The 25,893-nt window shown below is 31.1% G+C and overlaps 1 long non-coding RNA gene across 2 annotated transcripts in view; it reads right to left on the bottom strand.

Annotated features, from left to right (window-relative positions):
• LOC116467375 (uncharacterized) overlaps positions 1-25,648 on the bottom strand; it is a 53,420-nt gene extending 27,772 nt beyond the window's left edge. Inside the window, exons 1-3 of one of the 2 annotated variants that reach the window (XR_004247778.2) lie at positions 25,460-25,648; positions 18,406-18,518; positions 5,792-5,879 (exon numbers count right to left, since the gene is read on the bottom strand). This is a non-coding gene — a long non-coding RNA (uncharacterized LOC116467375). The remainder of the gene's footprint in view (positions 1-5,791; positions 5,880-18,405; positions 18,519-25,459) is intronic. The other variant, XR_009213419.1, reaches the window with a different exon arrangement.
• Positions 25,649-25,893: the final 245 nt, after the last annotated feature.

The raw sequence follows: 25,893 nt of genomic DNA, 5'->3' as shown, positions 1-25,893 counted from the left end.
TAAAAGTGAGACACAAACACACATTTTAGCCCAGCTCTATGCAGGGTAGGGGTCATCAATATCACTGTCTTCCACCTGTACATATTTTCCCACTGGAAGGTCCTCAGGGGCAATAACACACATGGAGCTGTCATTGCCTATGATAACAATACCTTTTCTAAAATACCTCCTGAAGGACCTGCCTGAGTCTGTTTTACATTTTTTTAAGTAGAAGGAGTAAACTCTAAAATAAAAATAAAAGTGTAGCATAGGAAATACATAAAACCAGTAACACAGTCACTTATAATCATTATTAAGTATTACGTAATACTTAATAATGTATTATGTAATACTTAATACATGTCCTATGCTTTTATACAACTGGCAGCATAGCAGGTTTGGTCATACCAGGATCACCACAAACACAGGAGTAATGTGCTGCACTATGCCTTTTAAATGGCTGTGATGTCACCAGGTGATACGAATTTTTCATCTCCATTATACACTTACGCGACTGTCCTGGTATATGCAATCTGTTGTTGATAAAATGTTGTTATGGGCACCTGACTATACAAATTATACCTAAGTAAGTGTTGGGGGATGGGTTAGTTGGTTAGTTGCCTATGGATTACATGATCCATCATAATTCTTCATGTTTATCAGATAATAAAAGCTTGTCAAATAGTAAGAAGTAGCCTCATAGTCTCAGAGTCACTTTCCCCCTCCACCCAACAGCATTGCTCTGCAGCATTAAATATCCCCGGGAAATCTCCATGCCAAACATCTCAGGTCCCTGGAGGAAACACTAATCAATCTCTTCTCCTTCATACCTCTGCCTTCCCTTGAGCCTACCCACCACTCAGTCATCATAACAAAAATAAATATGAGACAGAAATGTAGCTTCAAAATCTCATTATTTTGACTCAAGTATTAATAAACGTATTTCTCCCAGGAGTAAATCTTAAATAGCTATGTGAAATGATTGATATAACATTATTTTCTGTTCCCAACATCCTGTAACAATTTCCACGATTATTATTCAGGTGTAATTTCCATTGAAAAAACTTAAGTCTGTTTTAAATATACTTTGATGAGTTTGACAAATGTATATGCTCATGTTACCACCACACCAAGATAAATACATTTCTCTCATTTAGAAAATTCTCTCAGTGACATTTGTTAGTTTATTTGTTTCCTATACAACCACCTTTAACTCTCCACAATAACCTTTCTGATTTATATGATCATGGTTTAGTTTAGATCCTTTTAAAAGCTCATGTAAGTGTGAAACCACAATATGCTCTTTCCTGCTTGTCATCTTTTATACAACATAGTGGTTCTGAGATGTATTCGTGGCATTTTCTCTATACCTACTGTAGTTGTATTCCTGAGAAATACTTCATTGAATAAATAGACCACACTGTGATTATCATTTTCCTATTGGTGAACATTTGCTTCTAGATTTGGGCTATTATGAATATCTATTATGAATGTTCTTGTATGATTACCTTGTGGTCAAATGTTTTCCTATGCCAGCAAAATATCTGTGAAGTGGAATTGCTGGATCATTGATAGATATGTATTTTCTTGCATTTAAAGTATAGATGTTACATTTATTCTTAAAAAAACTAGTTCAGACATAATAAAGTACAAAGAAAAAATAATTTTAGCATGAATATTATTTTAAAAGTGTTCAGCGTTTTGTTTCACAAGTATAAAAAATCTAATTTTGTTCATCAGAATTGAGAATGAGTATGAGATCCCAAAAATAACTCTAAAGTCCGTTTCATTCTCTAGAGCACAGTTTCACTCATTTGCTAGTTTATTAATTATTATTGATAGGGATATATTGTCTGCATAAAATTAGTTGCTGGCAATTTGTTTTTAAAGCTTTTTGTAGATTTACGGGGCAGAAGTGCATGTTTCTTACATGAATACATTGTGTAGCAGTGAAGTCCAGGCTTTTAGTGCCACCATCACCCAAACAGTGTATATTGTACCCAATGGGTAATTTTTCATCTCTCACCCCTCTCCCACCCATCCGAGTCCCAATGTGTATTATTCAACTCTCTATGTCTACGTGTACACATTGTTTAGCTCTCACTTATAAGACAGAATATATGGTACTTGATTTTCTGATTTTCTAAGTTTCTAAGTTTGACTTAAGATAATTGTCTTCAGTTCCATCCATCTTGCTGCAAAAGACATGATTTCATTCTTTTTTGTCTGAGTAGTCCCATGGGATATATACACCACATATTCTTTATTCTTTATTCAGTCATCTATTAACGGATATTTACATTGATTCCATAATTTTGCTATTCTGAAAATGCTACAGTAAAACTGCAAGTGCAGGTGTCTTTTTTTTGTTTTTTGAGAAGGAGTCTCACTCTGTCGCCCAGGCTGGAGCGCAGTAGCGTGATCTGGGCTCACTGCAAGCTCCGCCTCCTGGGTTCATGCCATTCTCCTGCCTCAGCCTCCCAAGTAGCTGGGACCACAGGCACCCGCCACCACACCTGGCTAATTTTTTGTATTTTTAATAGAAGCGGGGTTTCACCGTATTAGCCAGGATGGTCTTGATCTCCTGACCTCGTGATCCGCCAGCCTCGGCCTCCCAAAGGTGTCTTTTTAATATTTATTTCTTTGCCTTTTCATAGATACCCAGTAGGGTGACTGCTAGATCAAAGAGTAGTTCAATTTTTAGTTCTTTGAGAAATGTCCATAGTATTTTCTTTATTTTACTATTATTATTATTATTATTATTATTATTAGAGATGGAGTTTCACTCTGTCGCCAGGCTGGAGTGCAGTGGCGCGATCTCGGCTCACTGCAATCTCCCCCCCCCACCCCCACCTCCCGGGGTTCAAACGATTCTCCTGCCTCAGCCTCCTGAGTAGCTGGGATTACAGGCACATGACACCATGCCCGCCTAATTTTTGTATTTTTGGTAGAGATGGAGTTTTGTCATGTTGGCCAGGCTGATCTCGAATTTCTGACCTCAGGTAATCCACCTGCCTTGGCCTCCCAAAGTGCTGGGATTACAGGTGTGAGCCACCACGCCCAGTACCATAATATTTTCTATAGAGATTGTACTAATTTACATTCCCACTAATGTGTATAAGCATTCCCTTTTCTCTACATCCTTACCAACATCTGTTGTTTTTTGACATTTTAAAGATAGCCATTCTGATTGGTGTAAGACAATTTCCCATTGTGGTGTTAACTTGAATTTCTCTGGTGCTTAGCAATATTGAACATTTTTTCATATTTTTGTTGGCTGTTGTATGTAGGTTGCAGTGAGCCAAGATTGTGCCACTGCCCTCTAGCCTAGGTGACTGAGCAAGACTCTGTCTCAAAAAAAATAAAAATAAAAATAAAAAAGTTTATCAATAAAGCTCAGTAAAATTTTGTAATTAAAAAATAAAAAAGTCTGTGCCTATAAGTGCTCACAGATAGTGTAATGACTTTTTAGTCAAAGGTTGGCTCTACAATGTAGGATTTTGATTTTAAAATAGTGACACTTTTCATTTTGAGAGAGGAGTTTAACCTTCATTTCACGCTTAATGAAATGGACCTAATTAGCCTTTGTATTTTGTATTAGTAGTTAGGTCATCTGAGACCAATTTTAATATTTGCATTCATTTATAGCACTAATCCTGCTCCAAGAAGTGAATAATACAATGATTAGTTTCTGTCACTTGAATATAATACTGCTGCTATACATTGTTTATTGAGTTGTCTTATTTTTAAATTTTTTATTAAATTATTGTCACCTACAAAATCTTGCTTTAATACATTTTTAGTATTATTATGTATGCTACATGATTAGTAACAAGATAATTCAAATACCTAATCTTTTCTTGTTATTATGGTTTCTAATTTTGTATGTTGTTATTAAACATTAAATATTCATGAGTTTGTTTTATTCTTTAGTTGTCACCAATGATGTAGTATGATGCCGGGGGCTAGTCTTTCTCGCGATCGTTGTTATTAGTCAAGAAATGCAATAAAATGCTCCTTGACGAATAAACTATATGAAGTAATAAGAATGCATATTGTCTATTCTTTTAGTCATTCTACAGGAAGTCTGTCAAATGTTTCAAGCAATATTTTTCATTAAACATGAAGTCAAATTCATGAATGAATTTACACATAAGACAGTTAATCTAGCTCTGGTAAAGATTAACCTGGATTAAATATATTTTTAGGACTTTTAAACACACTTATTCAGTTAGCATCTTTGACATCTATTTTTGAGGTATATACTTATAAATCATTTTACCGTTAAAGAGCATATAGCCTGAAGTTAAGCGTTGGGAAAATATGGGCCAGAAAACCAAAAATTTTTGCATGAACCTCTATGTCCTAAAATACATATTAGCATAGATTTCAACTTTAGTGTATATGAACAGCATTCTTTAAGTAATTGTGTTGGGAAATAATTTCAAAATGTGTGTATGAAGGCCTATATCTGAGAAAGCAGAAAACTGTAAAGTATATATTTACTCTATATTACTAATGATATGAATAATAATATTACTAACTCAAAATGTAAATCAGGCTAAATATCTACAGACCCAATATTGTGTTTCATTTTTAAAAAATTTTATAAGTAAATTATGTGGTACTTTTCACACTATTCTATGCTCTATTTTGAATAGTTTTAATGCCTGAGCTGTATTGACTTCTACTAGCAAGACAGTGATTGTTATTCTAAGGCAACACATCAGTCCTTCTTCAGTAGACTGATGTTAAATGTAGATATGATATTAGTATACTTTCTTTGACCAAATAATTCCTGCTGCATCATCTCATGAAGCAAGCTATATAGATTTGTCACAACTAGATAATGTTCGAAATTTGAAGTGCTTTTGTTCCACCTAGTCCCATCCACTACATCCCTTCATAGATCTTGGATTCCATCAGAGCCAAGTCTCTACTGAGTACATGCAGTTAAGGGTACCATATTAAAATGAAGCAGAGGAGCAGCTTTTGATTTGAATTTATCTAACTTCAGCAAACACAATTTTTCAATAACAAAAATTAAAATATTTTGGCTAGTTTCAATTGACTAATTCTAAATCACCTCCAGTTGTTTCTACATTTTAAACCAAAACATTAGTTTTGTAGACTAAACCTATGTAGGATTTAGATGTTTCTTCAGTTCCATTGAGAAACTTTAAGAAATGCCCGTGAAAATGTTTCTCAATATGAATGACAATCTTTTTGCACTGTCTTCATATTAATTAATATTTAGATTCACAGATAAAGTCTTAAGCAATATTATAACCCTCTACTACAAAGGTTAAAATAAACTATTCAAGAATCCCAAGACATAATAGATAATATTAGTTAGATTTCCTATTCACATCTATGGGAATTGTGAATGATTACTGAAAAGGAAAAAAAAAGAAAGAAAGAAAGTTTTCCAAGATGGTGAGAAAAAATGGAGGAAGTATTTTTAATCTTGTGATGAATCAGAAATACATTCAACTTTTAATTTTCTCTTATTGAAAGTTAATAGGAAAACATAACTTTTCTTTATGATTTATTAATTATGTGATATAAGTACTTGGATTTAACACTTTCAATATAAGAAAGCTGCGGGTTAGGGAGATTTAAGTACTTTCCCAAAACTTCATAAATAAGGAAAAGGAAAGCATGGTTTAACATAGGACTTATCATTTAACCAGAGTATCAGTCAGACCACATCAGGTTATGCTGCAGTGCAAACATGCTCAGTATCTCATTGCTATATATTTATATTTTATATATATATATATATATATATATATATGAAGTTATTTCTTACCTATGGTATAGGTTCATTGCAGTTTGGATGCAGCCAGCTCCTTTGGAACCCAAGATGAAACATTTATTTTCTGGAATAAGGTCAGCCACTTTTACAAAAGAAAGAAAATTTCTCGAGTTAAATAATAAATCTTAAATGTTTCTGCTTTAAAGAACTCCTAAGAAGCAAAGATGATCAGAGTGTAAGTCTATACAACCTTTTTATAGTACAAATTGAAACTATACCTGAATTTAAAGCACATATTATTTTTGATGCCAAAACTGCTCTTCTAGAAATCTGTTCCAAAGATATCCCCACAACAACTCAAACTTCATTGGCCAAAGCAAATCACATCGCCATCCCACCTCCACAGTGGCAGAGAATGCAATGCAAATTGCACTTGCCTCAGAAAAGGAGTGAGATGTATTTCCAACTCACTCACTGTGTTTGAGTGTATATGCATATTTATATGTGAATATGTGGATACACAATGGTTGCATACACTTCTATAAATATTACTGTATTAGTGTATTCAAAATAAAAAAATTATATTACACTAAATTTACTATTAAGTATTCTGAAATTTGTAACTTTAATAGCCATGTGTGCTATTAGCAAGTTTTTACCTAAATTATATATACATATATATACATATACACGGTAGCATATATTATATATACACTATATGTTTATTGTTTTATAGTGTGTTTTTAAAACATATTTATTGTTTTATATTTATATGGTTAATTTACTTTGTTTAGGCTTTTTCTTCTTTTTTTTGCCCCATAGATATGTTAATAAATTTTTATCTGTCCAATATCATAGTCCTTCCATTGGTAGCTCCTGGGAATTTTTTATTATTAAAATATCTTCTTCCATTTCAATACTATGAATATGAGTTCCTGTATATTTTTATATTTTTAATGTATCATTAATTTTATGTCATTGATTCATGAAGAAGTTATTGAAATAACGAATTTAAATAGATATCTAGTCATTTATTTTTCTAAAGAATGACTTCTAAAACAATTTACTGAATCATCAATTCTCCCATGTTATTTTGAAATGAAACATTTAGTGTAGTTTAGGTTCCCATGGGTATTCTGTATTTTAAGCTCTGCCTTATTGTTATAAGTATTTATGGCTTTAGAAGCATTCGCTTAAGCATCCTAATAGTAGAAGGTATTTCAATTTCCAGTAAAGTTAGGTCTTCATATTACCATTTATTTTCAAAACTATTATTTTCCAGCTATTCTCCTGTATTTATTTTTTCACAAAAACTTCAGTAGCATAATGCTTATTTCAAAAACTTAAGATATATTTTGTTAGTTGTATTGTTTAGGTTAAAGTAGATTTCTTTATGGTAAATGTTTTTCTTAACATGTTGAATTTAGTCTTGTTTTGGATTCATACTACTGTAGATTTCTTCACTGTCTATGCTGGGGAGCGTTTAAATAGCCACTAAGTTATATATTTATTCAAATCATAATAGAATTTATCCAAGAAGCACTCTGAGCTTAAGGCAACTTGAAGGAATCAGGTGGGAAGAGGCATTCTTTAAAACAACCCAGATATTCAGAGTGGTTTATATATTTCTGTTTACAATCTCTTCTGTCATTTTCATAAATGATATTTTCTCGGAAATGCATCCTTTTATGGGTTTCAAATATTTAATTCACAATTTATAATATTTTCTTTGAATATATTTGCCCATATCTCAATCTAACTTAGTCCTGGAAAAAATAGTGGAATAGCAAATTTTAGAAAACAGTAATCCTATATCACATTGTTTTAAATGGGACGAATAATTCATGTCTAACCAACGGAAAAACTTATAAGAATTTTGACAGTAATCACTCTTAAATACAGAACAATTCCTGCATGAAATAAAACATTAAATACACCTGTTGCATGATTATTTAATATTTTGATAGTGAGTATTTAATATTAATAATAGTGAATTTACAAGTGGTTTTATTAGTTTATAGTATGGAAATTATTATATGATATAGCATATTCATTAGTTTCCCTATGTATTACATAGATAATATAATGCAATGCATACAAATAATAAAAATATAAAATTATAACTTCTATTATTTACATAAATATTAATATTCTATCTACAGAAACCATTTCAACATACAAACTAAATTTAAAAATAAATATAATTTCAGCAGCACACTTTGCCTCTTCAAATTTTGTTATTATTTTATTTGGAAACATTTTCTTAAAATTTATTTTTGAATGTTTTTAAAGATACATTTTGCAAATTCTTTTACTTGGAGAAGAGAATTTTTAAAACTTTGGATATTCCCTTTCATTTTAGAGTATCTTCCCTTTCATCTTTGGTATTTTGTCTTTCTCAATATTCTGGATCGTGTTGCGTCCTCACCCAGTTTTCAGCAGTGAATGACATTTTTTTTTTTTTCAGACTGGGTCCCATTTTTTTTTTTTTTTTTTTTTAGCCTGGAGACCAGGGGCACAATCATAGCTCACTGCAGCCTCCATCTCCCAGGCTCAAGCCATCTTCCCACCTCAGCCTCCCAAGTAACTGGGAATACAGACACTTGCCACCACATCTGGTTAATTTTTTTTTTTTTTTTTTGAGACGGAGTCTTGCTCTGTCGCCCAGGCTGGAGTGCAGTGGCGCAGTCTCGGCTCACTGCAAGCTCCGCCTCCCGGGTTCACGCCATTCTCCTGCCTCAGCCTCTCCGAGTAGCTGGGACTACAGGCGCCCGCCACTACGCCCGGCTAATTTTTTTGTATTTTTAGTAGAGACGGGGTTTCACCGTGGTCTCGATCTCCTGACCTCGTGATCCGCCCGCCTCGGCCTCCCAAAGTGCTGGGATTACAAGCGTGAGCCACCGCGCCCGGCCCTGGTTAATTTTTTAAAAAATTTTTTTGTAGAGACGGGTTACCCCTACCTTGCCTAGGCTGATCTGGAACTCCTGAGCTCAAGCAATCCTTCCACTTCAGCTTTCCAAATATAATTTTTAATATGTTGAATGTCGAAATTATTTTCTTAATATTTGTTTACATTTTACTTAAGTTTTAAGTCGCTCCAAATTACTTTTTATCTTCCATTGTGCTAATAATGTATGCCTTATAAATACTTATTTGAGATCTTGTTTCAACAAAGCTTTGTTCTAATTATCTTGTTATGTATTATGGAAACATATTTGAACATATCCCTTTCTTAAAGTAATAATTATTTCAATTTAATTGCCTTTTGGATGTATAACCAAAACTGTTACCTAAAATAGCATAACAATTGCCCCCACATATGGTGGCTTGAATATCATTTTTATCCTCTTGCAAAATAGTTAAAGCCTGGGAAAGATTTAGTTAGGCAGTCCTTGTTTGTGTTATAAATTTGCAGTGTTATAGCTGGCACTGAAATTATCAGAAGGTTTGACCGGGCTGGAAGATTCACTTCCAAATTTTCTCACTCACATTTCTGAAAAGTTGGGATTGGCTTTTTGTTAAGGTCTCAATACCTCTCTAGTTGGGCTTCAGCAAGGCACTGCGACAGGTTCTTACACCATGGCAGCTGGCTTCCCTCAGAGTGTGTGACCTGTGCATACAAGATGAATGCTGCAGTGCGTTTTATCTTTTAAACTCACCATATCATGATCTCTGCCAAAGCTTATGGGTTAAACAATAGCAAAAATCTTGCCAGACTGAAGAATAGGAAACATAAACCACACATTGGAATGCAGGCATATCAAAGTCGTGTTGAAAGAAGAGATTGTAGAATAAAATGTATATGGTGTAGCCACCTTTGAAAAATATAATCTGCTACAGTTTTCTTTCTGGCCTCAAATCATATCCTTCTCACATGCAAAACATAATCATGCCTTTCTATCTCATAAAGTTTTTAACAGAACTATACTGGTAGGATGGCCAGCTTAAACTGAAATAGACAGAGGCACTGGACTCCAAAATATTATAGATGAGAAATAGGCTGAGGGTGCTTCTCAACTGAAATATCAGCTACTTTTTTTCACTGAAAAAAAATAATACCTAAGAAACTGGAACCAAGGGCAAGGGCAGAGGCAAAAGCCACAGTGACATTGCCAGGCAGTAAGCCTAAGCCTTAATCAAGGGACTGCCAGCATGTGCCACCAAGATTTTGCAATTGGTTTGGACCAATAACCATTATGTGTTTTCTATTTTCTACCTTTTAGAATGAGAGTGTCCACTTGTATATTGGGCATATGAGGGGTAGATGGCTTCAGATAAAGAGAAATTGTACTCACAAAGCTATATTTAGGGAGCTGCACAGCCTTTCTGGGCAGAGCTGACTGCTGATCTGATACTGGCTTTGGGGGAAACCTGGGGAAGAGGGATTGGAGGACTCTGAAACATGTAAGTGTTGACACCTGAAGAAGATGATTGATTGATTGATTGACAGCTAGCGGCTTGTTTATTGGAGTAAATTTGTCCAAGACTATAAGACTTTCAAAACCAAAAGTCTATCACTGGTTGTTTGGCTATGGAAAAGCATTTTCATTGATTCAAGTTGTTGCTGATGGATTGACTGGGTTATTATTCCTTGCCGTGTTACTATGGTTCTGGAACAGTTGAGGATTTCCTAGGACTATGAAAACACTTTATAATCTAACCACATAAAATTCCCCTTCACAGCTCTAAAGAATCATTTTTTTTCTGACCTTGATGCATCTATATAATACTTCTTATCTATAAAACTGTATTTAGATGAGTGTAGAGAAAAGAGAGTTATAGACCTATTAGAGGTCAACTTAGGAAAACCATGAGTGTATATCTATCTTGTAAGTGGCTGTAAATATTAAATGAGGATTTTATATATATATATATATATATATACACACACACACATAAGTAAAATGAAAGCTATGAACTCAATGATGTCATTCATATGTAAATAAAATTATAAATGCATTTTTCTGCTGACTAAATGTAATTATAGGAAGCATGCCAAAAAGAAAATGATTTATAATTGTTTACTTAATCCTGAATTTTGAAGCAGAATAAAGTCAATAATTACTCAACAAATTATAATATTTTTCAAGTATGTACCAACATACCTCTTTGCCAACTACTATGACATTTTTATTTTATTTTAAAGAAATAAGCAATTTGGTCATATGAAACACTGCAATATATCTGTAGGCCTTCAGATTTTTAGCCAGCCAAATCTCACCAAATATCACAAAAATAATTACAAACAAAATATTTTGTAAGTTAGAAATTAAAATGAACTTTATTTTTTCTTTTAAATGGTTTATATAAGAAATCTATATAAAACATTATGCTTAAGGATAAAATATTAGCAATATTTCCAGTACAATTACCAGGAGACCTGATTGTATTCATAGCTTCATTTTACAGATAGTAAAAATGAGAATTACAGCGACTAAGTTAATTTGTCCAAAGATGTGCACCTAGAAAGCGACCCAATGGAATTCAGTCAAAGGCAGTTTGATATGGAAGAAGGCTCGTAACTATCATTTTTATACAATAGTCTCCCTTAATAACATATGGTTATGTAAATTTATCAACTTTTGCCTTCTCCATGATTCAAAATTATGAATGGCATATGCAATATAGCCCACTCATGTTAATCAAAAGTATTTTAAATGTGTTGGAAGATATCTAAAAATAGTATCAATACTGTTTGAGTGACATTATACAACTGCTCATGTTCTTTTATGGGCATCTAATGAAAAAGGTAGATAATTCCCTGAATACAAAATGGAATATTAAAAAGATCTTGATTCTCCCTTTTATAAACGTGTAAATTCAGTGGAATCTCAATTAAAATTCCAGTGAAATGTATTTGGAAAGTATCATGAAAAATATTACAAAACAGAGAGAAATTATTTTTAAATATGCACAATAGATCAAGGATTAATATTATTTACAAATAGCCTACAAGTCAGTAAATGAAAGTTAAATAATCTTATTTTAAAAATGATAAATATGTATCTACTATTCAATAAAATTATTTAAATAACTTTTCTTTTTTCTGAGATGGAGTCTCGCTCTGTCGCCAGGTTGGAGTGCAGTGGCACTGTCTCGGCTCACTGCAACCTCTGCCTCCCGGGTTCAAGCGATTCTCCTGCCTCAGTCTCCAGAGTAGCTGGGACTACAGGTGCATGCCAGCACGCCCAGCTAATTTGTGTATTTTTAGTTGAGGCAGGGTTTCACCATGTTGGCCAGGATGGTCTCGATCTCTTGACCTCGTGATCCGCCTACCTCGGCCTCCCAAAGTGCTGGGATATTTAAATAACTTTAAATATGTGAAGTACTGCTCAATGTCACCAGAAATCCAGAAAATGAATATTGATGCAACACTGTGAGTGGCAAAACGTAAAATACTTATAATAACCAGTGCAGGGAAATTTGAGAAAATAAGAACCCTAATACAACATTGATGGGAGTATATATTTTTAAAGGCCAATTTGGCAGTAACTATCCAATATAAAATGTGCATTGATTTTGCCTCAGCAGTTTTACTTCTAGAACTTATACTTTAAAATACTCCAATAAAGGTGCATGAGCAGGAAGCAATTCATTGTTTACAATAGTAAAAATTTCATTGTTTACAATAGTAGAAGAAAAACAGTGTGGGTTTTTTCATGACTGCCTAAGAAGTAATAAAAAAATGAAATATGTTATGTTATATCCCAACAAAAGTTGTCTCAGTAAGTGAACATTACTCATAAAAATATATTATTTAATTAATTTGACTATGTGAAAACATATCTACAATATATGAAGTAACATAAATTACTAAAAAGTTCATGTAATGTGATACTACTTATGTGCAAAAATAAGTATATGTGCATTAATATAAAAAATAATGATTTGATACACAAAGATATTTAGTCATTATTAGTAAGATTTAGATAAGAAGGGAAAGACATAGTTGATGTTCAGTTTTAAATGTTTTATTCTATGAATTATATGGGTAATATAATTAATAATGTATTTTTGAAATATTAAAGTATTACAATTTTTTTAATTTTGCATTTAAGTAGAACATAATTGCATGATTATGCATTTATGGCACTATTACAGGATAACAACTCACTGCAGCTTTAAAATCTTGTGCTCAAGTAATTCCCTGCTCAGCCTTCCAAGTAGCTATTACTACAGGAACATGCCACCATGCCTGGCTTGAATTATTAGATTTTGGATGTTTCCATCCTTCTTTTTCAAAATACTGAAACTTATTTGAGAACAACTACATTTATGGAGAATTGTTTGTAAGAGAAATAATAGAACATTTCCCATGGGGCATTTTTATTTCAAGTGATATTCAGGGACCATCTGCATTAGCACTACCTTGAAGGAATATTGAAAATATAGACAACCTTTACCAACGCATATGTGTTAAAAAATGATTGATGGGAATTGAGCTTTGCATGTAAGAAAAAAGCTCTTAATTTTATGCATGGAAAAATTTGAAAACAACTGATTAAGATATTTTAATGTTTACTTTTGAAGGAATCTAGGAGAGGAGAAGTTAAACATTCAGTAGGTATATTGTCTCCGTTTCTATATTATTGCTGTTGGGATCATGTAGTCAGCATTCATCAAAGTGTCACTACAAAAATAGTCTTATGAAACCTGAGAGTCAATTGCTTCAAGGAAGCCGTTGAAGATATTTTCTCATGAATATATTACTGTAAATTTACATTAACATTTCATTTTAGATTAGTATGTTGTCCTAAAGTTAGTAAAAACTGCTTAAAGAATTACTTTTACATTTGTTCTCTTTTGCCTACTAAGAAATAGAGTATTAAATGAATCACTCAACACTATTAACAGTGTCATGTGCTACTTTTATTACATTTATATTTTATATTCAAATTTTGTTTTTATTTGGGGTATTATGTATAAGTGTTGCTATTCATGTTAGTATTTTTGTTTAATGTATTTTAATAACCTCATATAACTTCTACTCACACATAGATGATAGTTAATTAAATAAAAAGTAGATATAAACATGTAAGTTACTTCAACATAGATATCATTGAAAAGCAATCTCTGAATATGTATATACATAAATAATATATCATATTTAAAAATGCTCTTCAGTTGGGGCATAGTTTAATGATTACTTATGGCATCAAATATATAAAGTTTCTATTTCCAAAGGCAAGAAAACTGCATTTAAATTCATACTTAAATGGTAGCATATCAAATAATGAATGAGTTGCAAATTTGCAAATATGACAAGATATTTTCATTTATATAGTGATCTTTTAAAAATTACATAACCTAATATTTTTCATAATTTTAATTCTGTAGGTGAAAAATGTACTAAATACATGTCTCCTGTTTGGTTTTATTCTATTTTATTTTTATTTCATAAGGTATACATTCTAGAAGCTAGTAGACATACAGAAATCGCCCCAAATAAATCAATTTGAAGATTGTTTTACATTATCAAATATTTTATGATCAGAAGCAAAGACTCATGCCTGTAATCCAAAAACTTTAGGAGGTCAACGCTAGAGGATTGAGGCCAGGAGTCCAAAGCTGTGTTGAGCTATGCCAGGCCAGTGCACTTCAGAGTGAGACAATGATGCTAAAAAAAAAAAAATATATATATATATATATATATATACACACACACACACATATATATGTGTGTGTAAAAATATAAGTAAGTTAAAAGTGAAATAAATCTCATGTAAATTAGGAATATTGAGGTAGAAGAACAAGATTTTAGAAAAAAAAACCTCTAGAAAACAGACATGCTAAAAGCCTAAGAAATTTCTTTTCCAAAATTTTTCTGTTTATAGATTATAAAATACCATAAATATATTAATTATCCATAAATGTAAGTTTTCTTATTAATATGCTCATAGGAGCTGATTTTATTATAAAATATTTATTATGAAACTATTATAGAATTCAGAGGATCTGTGAAGTTCTGAGTAAAAATTTACACCTATTTTTAAATATCTATAGATAAAATCTATTGTTTATTTAATTATTAATGTAGGTAGCAAGCTATAATAGAATTAGAATGAAATTGTTTCATCACCAAAAGAAACTACAGAATTTGAAATTTTCATTGCACGTCATCAGACTGGTTGTTCAATGTTAATAGAGAATTCCACACATTTTAAAATATTTTAATGTATTGAGAGTGAATGATGTGAATTTTTAAAATTTGTATAATTGTATTTTATATAATTTTGTTTGTGATTACATATATCTTATGTTGTACATTTAAAAAAAGATATGCTTTATCATACTGACGATTACATCCACGATAGGCCAAAAAGTCAGGAACCCCAGTTAAATTATGAATTAACACTGGTAGGACAGTGGACAAATATTATTATAGTTTTATTGAAACCCATTCATAAAATCTTCAAGCTTATATATTTTTCTGAGTAACTTTTAAAATAAGCCTAGTCTGCTCCTCAAATTAAAATCAGTATGTTATTAATTACTTTAATAAGGTTGGCTTTTTTCCTGCCAACCTAATAAAGGATATATTATAGCAAGAACAAATTCTTGTTAACATGGCATCTTTTATTTCATACTGTTTAATATATGACTATTTCTTTTTTCCCATTTGTTTTAATCTAAATAAGATATGGAATTTGTTTTTATTTACATTCCGAAATACATTGTATCAACAAAATATCATGTCATTCCTAGCCATTTGTCAACACTACATGAATTACCCTAGGATCATATGAAAATTTTAGTGAAAAATTGCTGACTCACATCTCCATGGTATGTGATTCACTTGAATATATACTAATTTCCGAACATACGAAAGTTGGAAATCATTAACATATTAATTATTTTCATTTTCAACAATACATTATATATTCTATTCATGTTTTGGGTTAAAAACATACACTCATGGATGAGTGGATAGATAGGTAGATATATAGATCCAAGTTCAAGATTTAAGTCATATTTTCTAACTAATCATGTTCTGTTTTTTTTTAATCTTTAACTGTCAAATGCTGAGAAGATATTTAAACGAGAAGGAACTTTGTTTTTTGAGCTTTCCTATTTTATTTATTTTTCTTCTATTTTGTATATTTTGGTTCTATAAAGTAAGCCTCATAGTTTTTTTATTCAGTATACTAGAACTAGATGTTTTATAATTTTACTTAGAAAAATGTTCCCGTTCATTTCTTGATGTCTCTAAACATACACACAAACACATTTGTTTTATTAATATAAACTTGAAATCGCTAGTCTCAAAATTTGTAATCATTGCATTTGAACTGACATAATAACACAACACCCTTGCAGATACATGTATATGTATTCAAGTATACACAATATTTAGATGTCCACATCCATGCCTTCACATGGAATTCAGACATACTCATCCTCCTAAATGAAAAGTTGCTCAACACAAAGCCACAGACAGCCCATTGCTATCTGTAATGACATTATGGGTACGTACTTATCCCACGCTGAAGAGAAATCTTATCCAGGTCAAAGAATAAAGTCTCAGAGCACTTGTGTAAATGATTAACCACGTTATTAAGGTGGTGAACAAACAAGGTATAAATGTAAACAAAGCCTCCAAGTACAAAAAGACAGATGGATTCCACACAGAGTGCTTTGGAAGCTTCCCACACAGCAGTCTTCGGTTAGGGCAACAAAGGCCATCGGACAGAAAAGAAAGGAGAAAGGGAGGAAGGGGAAAGGATAATCTCATGTCTGTCAATTTGTGTTTTGAAGAAGGAAGTTAATTAAATTTGTATGTATTGGTAAGATGCCTAAATAGGAGTGAAATTAACAAAATGACTCTCAGTTGATTCTAAATCTATTATTTGGGGCAATAAATTGAACAAAAAGACTAGAAAATTAAGCATATAAAAGACTTTTCAAAAATATTCAAAACAATGTTTTAGGAAGATTCAGTGTTGGCTTAGGCGATGGGGGTAAATTTTACTTTTTATTCTAATTTTATTGTAAAATATGTTTCCCTCATAAACTTAAGATGCCATTGATTTTTAAAGGTACCATCATCTTACGGACTTGAAGAAGTAAAATCAGCCAATTAATCTGTTATAAAAAGTTTCTTATCACATTCACTGTAAGCATCTGTTATTAGGGATATTGAAAGATTTTTTAAAACAATGTTAAAATTAATTAAATATAAGAATCATAAAAACAATTTCTTTTTAGCATTGTTTCTGAAAATTGAATGCATTATTTTCTTTCAAATATTTGCTGTTTTTAACCTGCAAAACAATAATTTATCCACTATTAGAGCTAGTACAAAGTTTTTATCCCTTCTTGTTCATATCTATAAGTAATCTCAGAATTCTATAGCTACTATATTGTATAGGGAAATCTTTTACAGTCCAATTTTTAAAATTTATTATTACCATTTGAAAAGTAAATTTATAATGTGAGTGTTAAATTATTGTCTATGCCTGGATTTATCCTTTGACCAACTGTCTGTTTTCCTCAACTACATGAAAATGTTACAGCTTTTTTGTGAATAAATAATTCCAATGAATACTCATTCGCCATACATTGCAACTAAGCATATTATTTACAAGTCAATAGTATAGGATACAATGCTTTGAAATATGAATAGCTAATACCATTGCATTTTTTTAAAATATAGAAACACAACTCTATCAGAATGAAGTCTGTAGAAGAACATTACATTGTCTAAGCATTTGTTTTAAAAATTTCTTTAAGTTGCAATGTTTCTCAGTCATATTAAATAGATTCTCATTTGTTGAAAAATGTTTCCTATATTTGTCTATTTAATTTACTGAACTCAAGGGCATGGAAAAAAGGAAATGAAAACTCTCCCTGTGAGACTCTATCTATAACCTTGTATAATCAGGATATATGTCCAAATGTTCTTTCTGAGTTTCAACTTCAAATCACAGATGTAGAAAATATTGATTATACTTCATTATTTTTAATGGAGAAAAGTCTGACAAAGAATGTGTTTCTGTCAGTAACTCTTGGCTCTTCCATGGTATGGTAAATTGATTTTTGCTATCAAATTTAATTAAATGTCAAATACAAACTATGTATTAATTCTTAAATCATTAATATAGAAAATAATTTATAATGTAAGACAATGTCAGTGTTAATAAAATATAAAAGTTAAAAATAAAGTAGTATTCTAATTATTAATATTTATATCATTTCAATATGAATTTTAAAATTTAGCATACAATTCTTTTTTCACCTCAACAACTCTTGATTTCCAAGGAAATTTGAAATAATGAATTTAATGAAGTCCAAATCTTCTCCATGTAATGAGGAGCAATCAGGAAATTATGTGAAGAGAAATATACTTGATTTATCCTGATTCCTCCTTATGATAATAAGATTTCTAACACTTGAAAATGAATGTCATTCATCTAAAATTCCCATTCCTGTCTAATTTGAAGTACAATAACAGACTGAATTTTTGTCTTCATTTCATTAGAGGATGGAGGCAACTCTCTCCATGTCTGTGGTTCAGGTCACATTGTTACCTGTGGGCAGAGGTGACCTCCCGTTGCTGCTAAGATTCATGCTACCTCCTGGGTAGTATCATATATAATAGTATCACTTTTTATACATTTTGGTCAACTAAATTTTTACATAAAGTACAAAAAAAAAAAGATTCACGCTACCTCATCTCCCCTGCTTGTCCTCACAGCTCTGCCCTTGAGCCTCTCATATTTCCTTCTCTCTCGAACGCGGTCTTATCAGTGTGGCTCTGTCTCTTTCTCTTGATTGCAGCACCCTGCAAAAGAAAAAAATATATATTTCTGGATACTAAATCTGACTTGTAACACAACTTGATTAAATTCCATTATATAATTATTTGGGAATGTGAGGAAAATTTTTTTTCTATTTTTCTTATTTTAATGTAGATGATTTTCCTCCCCTTAAATAGTCCTGGTCTTTTGAATCATCCCATTTATCACTCCACAGAGATAGAGTGTTTTACTTGAGAAGTAGGTGGCAACCACTTACTGATTTCTGGATGGGTTTTTATATTTTCTATCAAAATTCCTGAGCATGGAAGGGTAGATTTCTTTCTAATGCTTCCCTGCTTTCTTGACACACTTGCCATAAACTTCAGGTTTGTGCAAAGTAATAATCTCAGTAAGTGTGTACTGTGCATACTTAAACTTTCATCCTGTTGCACTGTTTTATAATCTAAACTGAGCAGTAAGGCAGGAATTATTAGAAAGCAGGCTGTGCCTCACCTATGGAAACCATATCCTCCATGCCACTTTCCCCAGAAATAAAGCTAATAGTTTTGTCTTCAGTTTATTAATTCTGTTGTTCTATTCTCTTGCTCAGAACTCAAGAAAGAAGAAAAGTTTAGTTATCCTAACTACTAAAGTCACTTCTCAGAACACTCTTAATGGTTTAGCCTCTCTTTCATTTGATTATTTCCTTGGGACAAACTCAGCCCTACTTGAAAACAATTGTTCCCTGGGATAATTGAGCAACAAAATATTGTTGAAAAAAAAGTAACACAAATCTGCTGACTTGTATTACTTTAAATTTGTTACCATAAATTTCAATGAACACCCAACATTACCACCTATATTACCGCATTTAGTTAAAGTTCTGCTTTGCCATTTCATGAAATTTCACAACTATCACTTCTTTAGTGAAACTGTCCATGTGTTATTCCTCTCCCTTCCTTTCAACATATTATTCTGGCTTATTCTTCATTGAGAAAAGAGAAGCAGAACAACTTACTTATGCCTCCAATTGAACAAACATTTGCAGAGACATGCTGCTACTCTTTTCTTCTTCCGATTGTACTACATGAGCTGAATTGGCTCCTCTCAAAGTCAACCCATGCCCTACTGTAAATTTCATATCCTGTCTCTTCAAAGAAGCTTTTTCTAATAGCCATCTCCTTTGTCTTTTACCAGACGAATTGTATTTTATTGTATACATAGGTAATTCACATCAGCATACAAACATATTCAATTTCTCTGATAATATATTAACTGATCTACCTATTAAATATCCTCCTTTGACATATACTTCACTGTAGCAACTGATTAGTATATTTTCTCCTGAACTTCTTACAATTATGTTTTCTGTTTATGCTTGCGTATATAATATCTTTTTCATCCCACTTAAATCAGGTGAAATGTCTCAAAAATGACTTGCTAAAGCCACTAATTGCTGTGTTGAAAAACCCATTTACCTAGTTTCATCTTATTCACCCTCTGAACAAACATGTAAAGGCTTGCCTTCTCTAGATATTTCATTTTATTGACTTTCTTTACATTATATTCTAATCACTTCTCATTCAGCCCACCAGCCATTCATACACATGTTCTTTGAAAGCCATTGCTCCAACTGGAGACTTTATTTTGGGAGAATAGGGTTGTGTACAAGGCTAACTTCTCTCACCTACCTATAATGATAATCTGGTAGTCTATTCTAGCCCATGCCTTTAAACGCCATTCAGATGTTGAACTCTTCTAAGTTACACCTCCAAATCAAGTTCCTTTCCTATATTTTGAAAAGCTTTTTAAAGTTAGCATGTTAAAAACTAAAATTCTTGTTTAATTTTCTCAAAGCTTCCCCTATTATAAGAACGGGGGTCGTATCCAGCCTCATAGCAATAGAAGGCATCATCATCTATTATATATCCAAATCCCCAAATCTAGATGCTTTTATTTCCCTTATGCTTAATATCCAAGTCTAAAGCTGAATCTCCTAAGTATCTCAACATTCAGTAAATTCGGTTTGATCTATATTCACTAGTATGACCATGGTGAAAATCATCACATAGCAGTCTCTCCAAGGGCAGGATTGCTGAAAGTGCATTATTAACACTCTTGAGCGTGCTTGACTTCCATACAAGCTGAAATTATCATTGTCCATTCAATCAAGTGGCATATAAATATAATCTGATAGCAGAGTTATGAAAGGCCCTAAGAAACTAATTAAAAATTTCTGAGTTATAGAAAGAGTACTAACCATTTAAAATAAATGCAAAAACAAGAAAACAAAATCAATAAACAAATACGCTCTATCAATTAGGAAAAGAGAAAAGCAAAACCTTAACTCTTGGGTCAAAGAGAAAAGTACCAACTGATATTAAATTATTAGTTTTGAAAAAGGACAAAATGAATTGAAAAACATCATCAAAACTAATGAGATAACTCTGATACATTAATCAGCAAAAAATTTGTACCCTTGAAGATGTATTATAAGATGTGGGGTAATTAAGTAAATGAATAAGCATACATTGTAAGAGTTTCAGAAAGAAAGTATATATAAAATATATCAAAGGAAGACTGAAAAGAGAAAGATGAAAAATTAGTAAATATTAAATTAAAAATTGATGAAATAGCAAATTAATCCATAGAACTAAGAAATACGTTACAAATACATGTACTTGCTGGTTCTTTAATAAACATATTTTAAAAACTACACAATTAGACCATTAGCTAACATAGTCAAAAATGGAATTTAAAATTTAAATATAAAAACTTCTGTTATTTTATAAGAATAGAAAAATGTAATAACCAAAGGCAACACATAAGTTAATGAAATTATAAATAAAGTTCAAAGCAGAATGTAACAATTTTTTTTAATTCTGTGGAATTGGATGAAGTTAGTATTCTATGAAAAAAAATGTACCAAAGTTTTTTTACAAAACATAGACAATATGAGAAAACTAATTATTATTAATAAATTGGTTTTTAAAAGAATTCATATACCTACAGAAAACTCTTATTCAAAAAACATTTAATAGACAAATTATAATTAAAATTAGAGAAAAAAGTTATAAAATATTATTTTAAGAGCATGAAAAAAAGAAATCTACCATGATTTTTTAAATCAGTCAACAGTGATAATGAAACTGGAAAAAAAAAGCCCTGAAATAAAAATTAAATATCAATCATACTTTAAAAATTACTTATAAGTATATCAAATAACAATTACATGTTTGAAACCACACAAGAGTTAAAATTTATTTAAAAAATTAAATAAACAAGAAAACACAGAAACATTCTGAAAATAACATAAATAGAGGGGTGGCTAGCTATTTTAGCATTTATGAGATACAATAACAAACACAGTGACATAATGACTTTGAAAAGACAAACATTAAGACTAGAAAATGAAAATGCAAGCATACTTGTATCAAAATATCATATGTATCTCATAAGTATGTACAACTATTATAAATTTATAAAATTTTAAAGTAAAGAAATTAAAAACCAAAAGGGCAAGGATAAAATATAAAAGAGGATTTATTAGGTCATAAAAAAACAGCTCTTATCAGTAAAAGGAAGATAAAGTTGGATCTATCAATGCTTAGTAAATTAGAAATTGTCTTAATGAAATAAATAATAGCTTTTTAAAAAGACTAATACCCTACTTAATGGTCAAATATTGACCAACTTCTCTGAAGCTGAAATTGAAGTGATCATGCCCCTTCAAAGAATTTCTATTCAACAATGTAATAAGGCATTTAAAGCTAATTAAAGTATTAAGATTAGAAAGAAAAAAATAAAACAACCTTATGCTCATAAGATTATGCACTTAGAAAATGTAAAATAATAGATATAAAAATAAATTCATTTAATAAGTGAGTTTAGCAATTAATGAGTGAAATTTACCATTAAAACTTCTGCTTATATAAGTTTAATATATATAAATTAATTTTAATTCTCTATATCAGCAAAAAATATTTAGAAAACAAAATTTTTAAACAGGTGTTATTCATATTAGCTCCAAAAATATTATAATCATCGGAATGAAGCTAAATAAAGGTGTGCAAATCTGCTAAATATAATATTATTGAGAAAAATTTCAAAAAAATTAAATGAAAATAAAAGACCACATTGATTTCATTAGTAGAATGCAAATTTAATTAAGAAATCACATTACCAAATATCAATACTTACCAGAATGCACCAGAAATTAAGAACACATACTGGCATAAAAATAACCAAATCAATAAATGTAGCAAATTAATTAGAGAATAAAGAGTCCAGGTAAATATTTAACTGTATTAAACTTTTAATGAACATCAAAGTTGGTACTCTAGGGCTGTGAAGGAAAGATGACTATTTTAAATCAATGAATAAGATCTAATATTTGATACCACAACAGGGTGACTACCATCATCAATAATTTGTTGTAAATTTTGAAATAACTTTGGAATTACAAGAATGTTTATAACTCAAAGAAATTATGAATGCTTGAGGTGATGGATATACCATTTACCCCAATGTGATTATTTCACATATTTCTGTATCAAAATATCTCATACAATCGATAAATGTATACACCTACTATGTACCTGTAAAAATTAAAAATTAAAATAAAATAAATGCTGCCAAGTCAATTAAATGCACATAGGTAAGAGAGAGGGTTAGGGTGAGAGATGAAGAAGAAGAGAGTGTGAGAAATGATAGAATGTGGGAAAAAGAAGTGGGAAAAGAAAAGCAAAAAATTTGACCCCATTAAACCATACAAAAATATTCCATGTGGAATATAGTTTTAAATATTAAAGGCAAAAACAATACATTTCTAGAAGGCAGGAGATATAAACATGCCATGATACACATTTAATGAGAACAACTCCCTCTTAATCAGAAACTAATACTATTGACCTTATAGGACAGTGATGATATTAAATTCATGACCATAAATTCTCCACAAATATTTCTTTAAAAAACGATGAAGGATGGCACAGGCTGGGAGATATGTGTATATCTTCAATCAAAAAAAAAAATACTCACATTAAAACTACATAAAACATCCCACAAATCAAGAAGATAAAAAAGGAGGAAAATCTATTTAAAAAAAAGAGCAAATACTTGAACAGGTCTTTATTAATGGAGAACAGCCAAGTGACCCACAAACACATAAAAGTTAACTGATCTAATCAGTCCTTAAAGTATTTGTCAAATATTACCCAATCCATACACCCAAATAGCTAAACTTAAAAACTGACAATATCAAGTGTTGAGAATATAGATCAACATGAATTATTATACACTGCCTTTAGGGACATAAAGTGATATATGTAGAGATAGAAACACTTTGAGAAAGTATTTCATAGCATGTACTAAAGGCTAATATATACCGTAACTTATGCCAAAGCAGTTCTACTCTGAGGAATATACCAAGGAATAATGCATACACATCACAATGGCAAAAAATACAAAAGTAAATAAAAATGTCAAACAAAAAATTCATTCATTATTTACAATTATAAACAAATTGAAAACAACTCAAATGCCAACCAGCAGTAAAATGGCTAAATATAATTTAGTGTACAAATGTAAGGAAATAGTATATACTACAGTTTTTTTACAAATCTAATTCTGAATGAAATATAAATAAATTAATGCATATGACACATATATTCATTTATATAAAGTTCAAAATAAACCAAAGTTAGTTTACAATGATATAAGTCAGGACAATGGTTATATTTGAGGAGGAAAGGTCAAGGAGTAAGTTGCAAAGAGAGGTTCAGGGCTGCCAGTGATATTCTGTTTCTTGACATGTCATATTTTGACATGCATGAAAAAACTATGTAAAAAATTAATAAAACTGCACTCGAAATTTGTGTCTTATTTTTGTATTAATTATATATTTCAATATAGAGATTTTTAAAAAATTAGAACTACCATTTGAATTATATGCCAAACTAAATTTGGGATGAATTAAAATATATGTAAAATAATAAAATCACTAAAAACGAAAGAAATTATAATCTCATTTTGACTGAGGAAACATTTATGTAATGTATGACATATACATGACCCAATACCTAGGATTCATAAATAATTAAAACTGCAGAAGTGGTAAACTTGTGGGTTGGATAGACTTCAGACATGTGGGAAAGGGACACACACTCTCCACTCTATGCACTTTTATCTTTGTTAAAATACATATCATGATGATGAATTGAATACTACTATTAATAGTAATAATAATTTTAAAATACCAATTATTTTAAATTTTCTCAACAAAATTAGGTGGATTAATAATCACTATACGTACATAAAATAAACCAAAAAAGCAAACATGAAAATCACTAAAGTAATATTGCATACCATTTCTTTGTTTCATTAATAGCTAATTATTTCAAAAATGTATTTGAAGATGTACTAAAGATATGTCTATTGACATTGAACTAACACATTGCTTTGTAGAACACACATGCTGGAAATACTAATTAATTTCAACTAAGTCTTAGTTAAAATAATCTGTCAAGTCAAAGAATACTGAGACAAGATTTTTCCTAGTAAAAATGACAGCAAAATAAATACGGTGACTGAAGTGAGGCAAATGAAAACATAGATTTTTTTTTTATGTATTGGAAATTATTTTTTTGGTTTCATGTTTTGTTCTTTGCACCTGGAGTGAATGCTCCTTTTTGTCATGCCAATCATTTACAGTTGTCAACATTATTTATATTTGTCATGAGTAAATTATAACACTGCTATGTGACAGTTCAAAAGCAAATACATCTAGCAGTAACTGTGATTATGTGGCAGCTCAGGGATTTGTGAGCTGTAGGAATGCAAATAATAATAATAATAATAATAATATAGTCTCTTAATTATGTTAACAGTTTTTTGTTTCTTTTTAAAATTATTTTAAGTTTTAATAGATCATACCATAAATTGAATGTTTTTATTGGATTACAGTTATTTGAATATGAACACTCACATAGCATTTACCTTCACCTTCATCATGATTCAGGACAGTTCTTTCCCCTCTAAAAAATCTCCCTCGTTTTACGCCTGTAATCCCAGCACTTTTGGAGACCATCCTGGCTAACACGGTGAAATCCACCCTCTACTAAAAATACAAAAAATTAGCCGGGCATGGTGGCCGGCGCCTGTAGTCCCAGCTACTCCGGAGGCTGAGGCAGGAAAATGGCGTGCACCTGGGAGGCGGAGCTTGCAGTGAGCGGAGATGGCGCTACTGCACTCCAGCCTGGTCGACAGAGTGAGACTCCATCTCAAAAAAAAAAAAAAAAAACTCCTTCGTTTTATCTTTTTATAATCACACACCCCCAACATACATACCCACTCACACACTTGACTCATGACTCATGTCAACCACTGGTCTGTTCTCTGACACTATAATTTTACCTGTTA

This window comes from Hylobates moloch, unplaced genomic scaffold, assembly GCF_009828535.3.
Source record: "Hylobates moloch isolate HMO894 unplaced genomic scaffold, HMol_V3 SCAFFOLD_4, whole genome shotgun sequence".
Taxonomy (NCBI): Eukaryota; Metazoa; Chordata; class Mammalia; order Primates; family Hylobatidae; genus Hylobates; species Hylobates moloch.
Note: the sequence above shows the minus strand (reverse complement) of the source record. Positions and strands in the feature narration are given on the sequence as shown.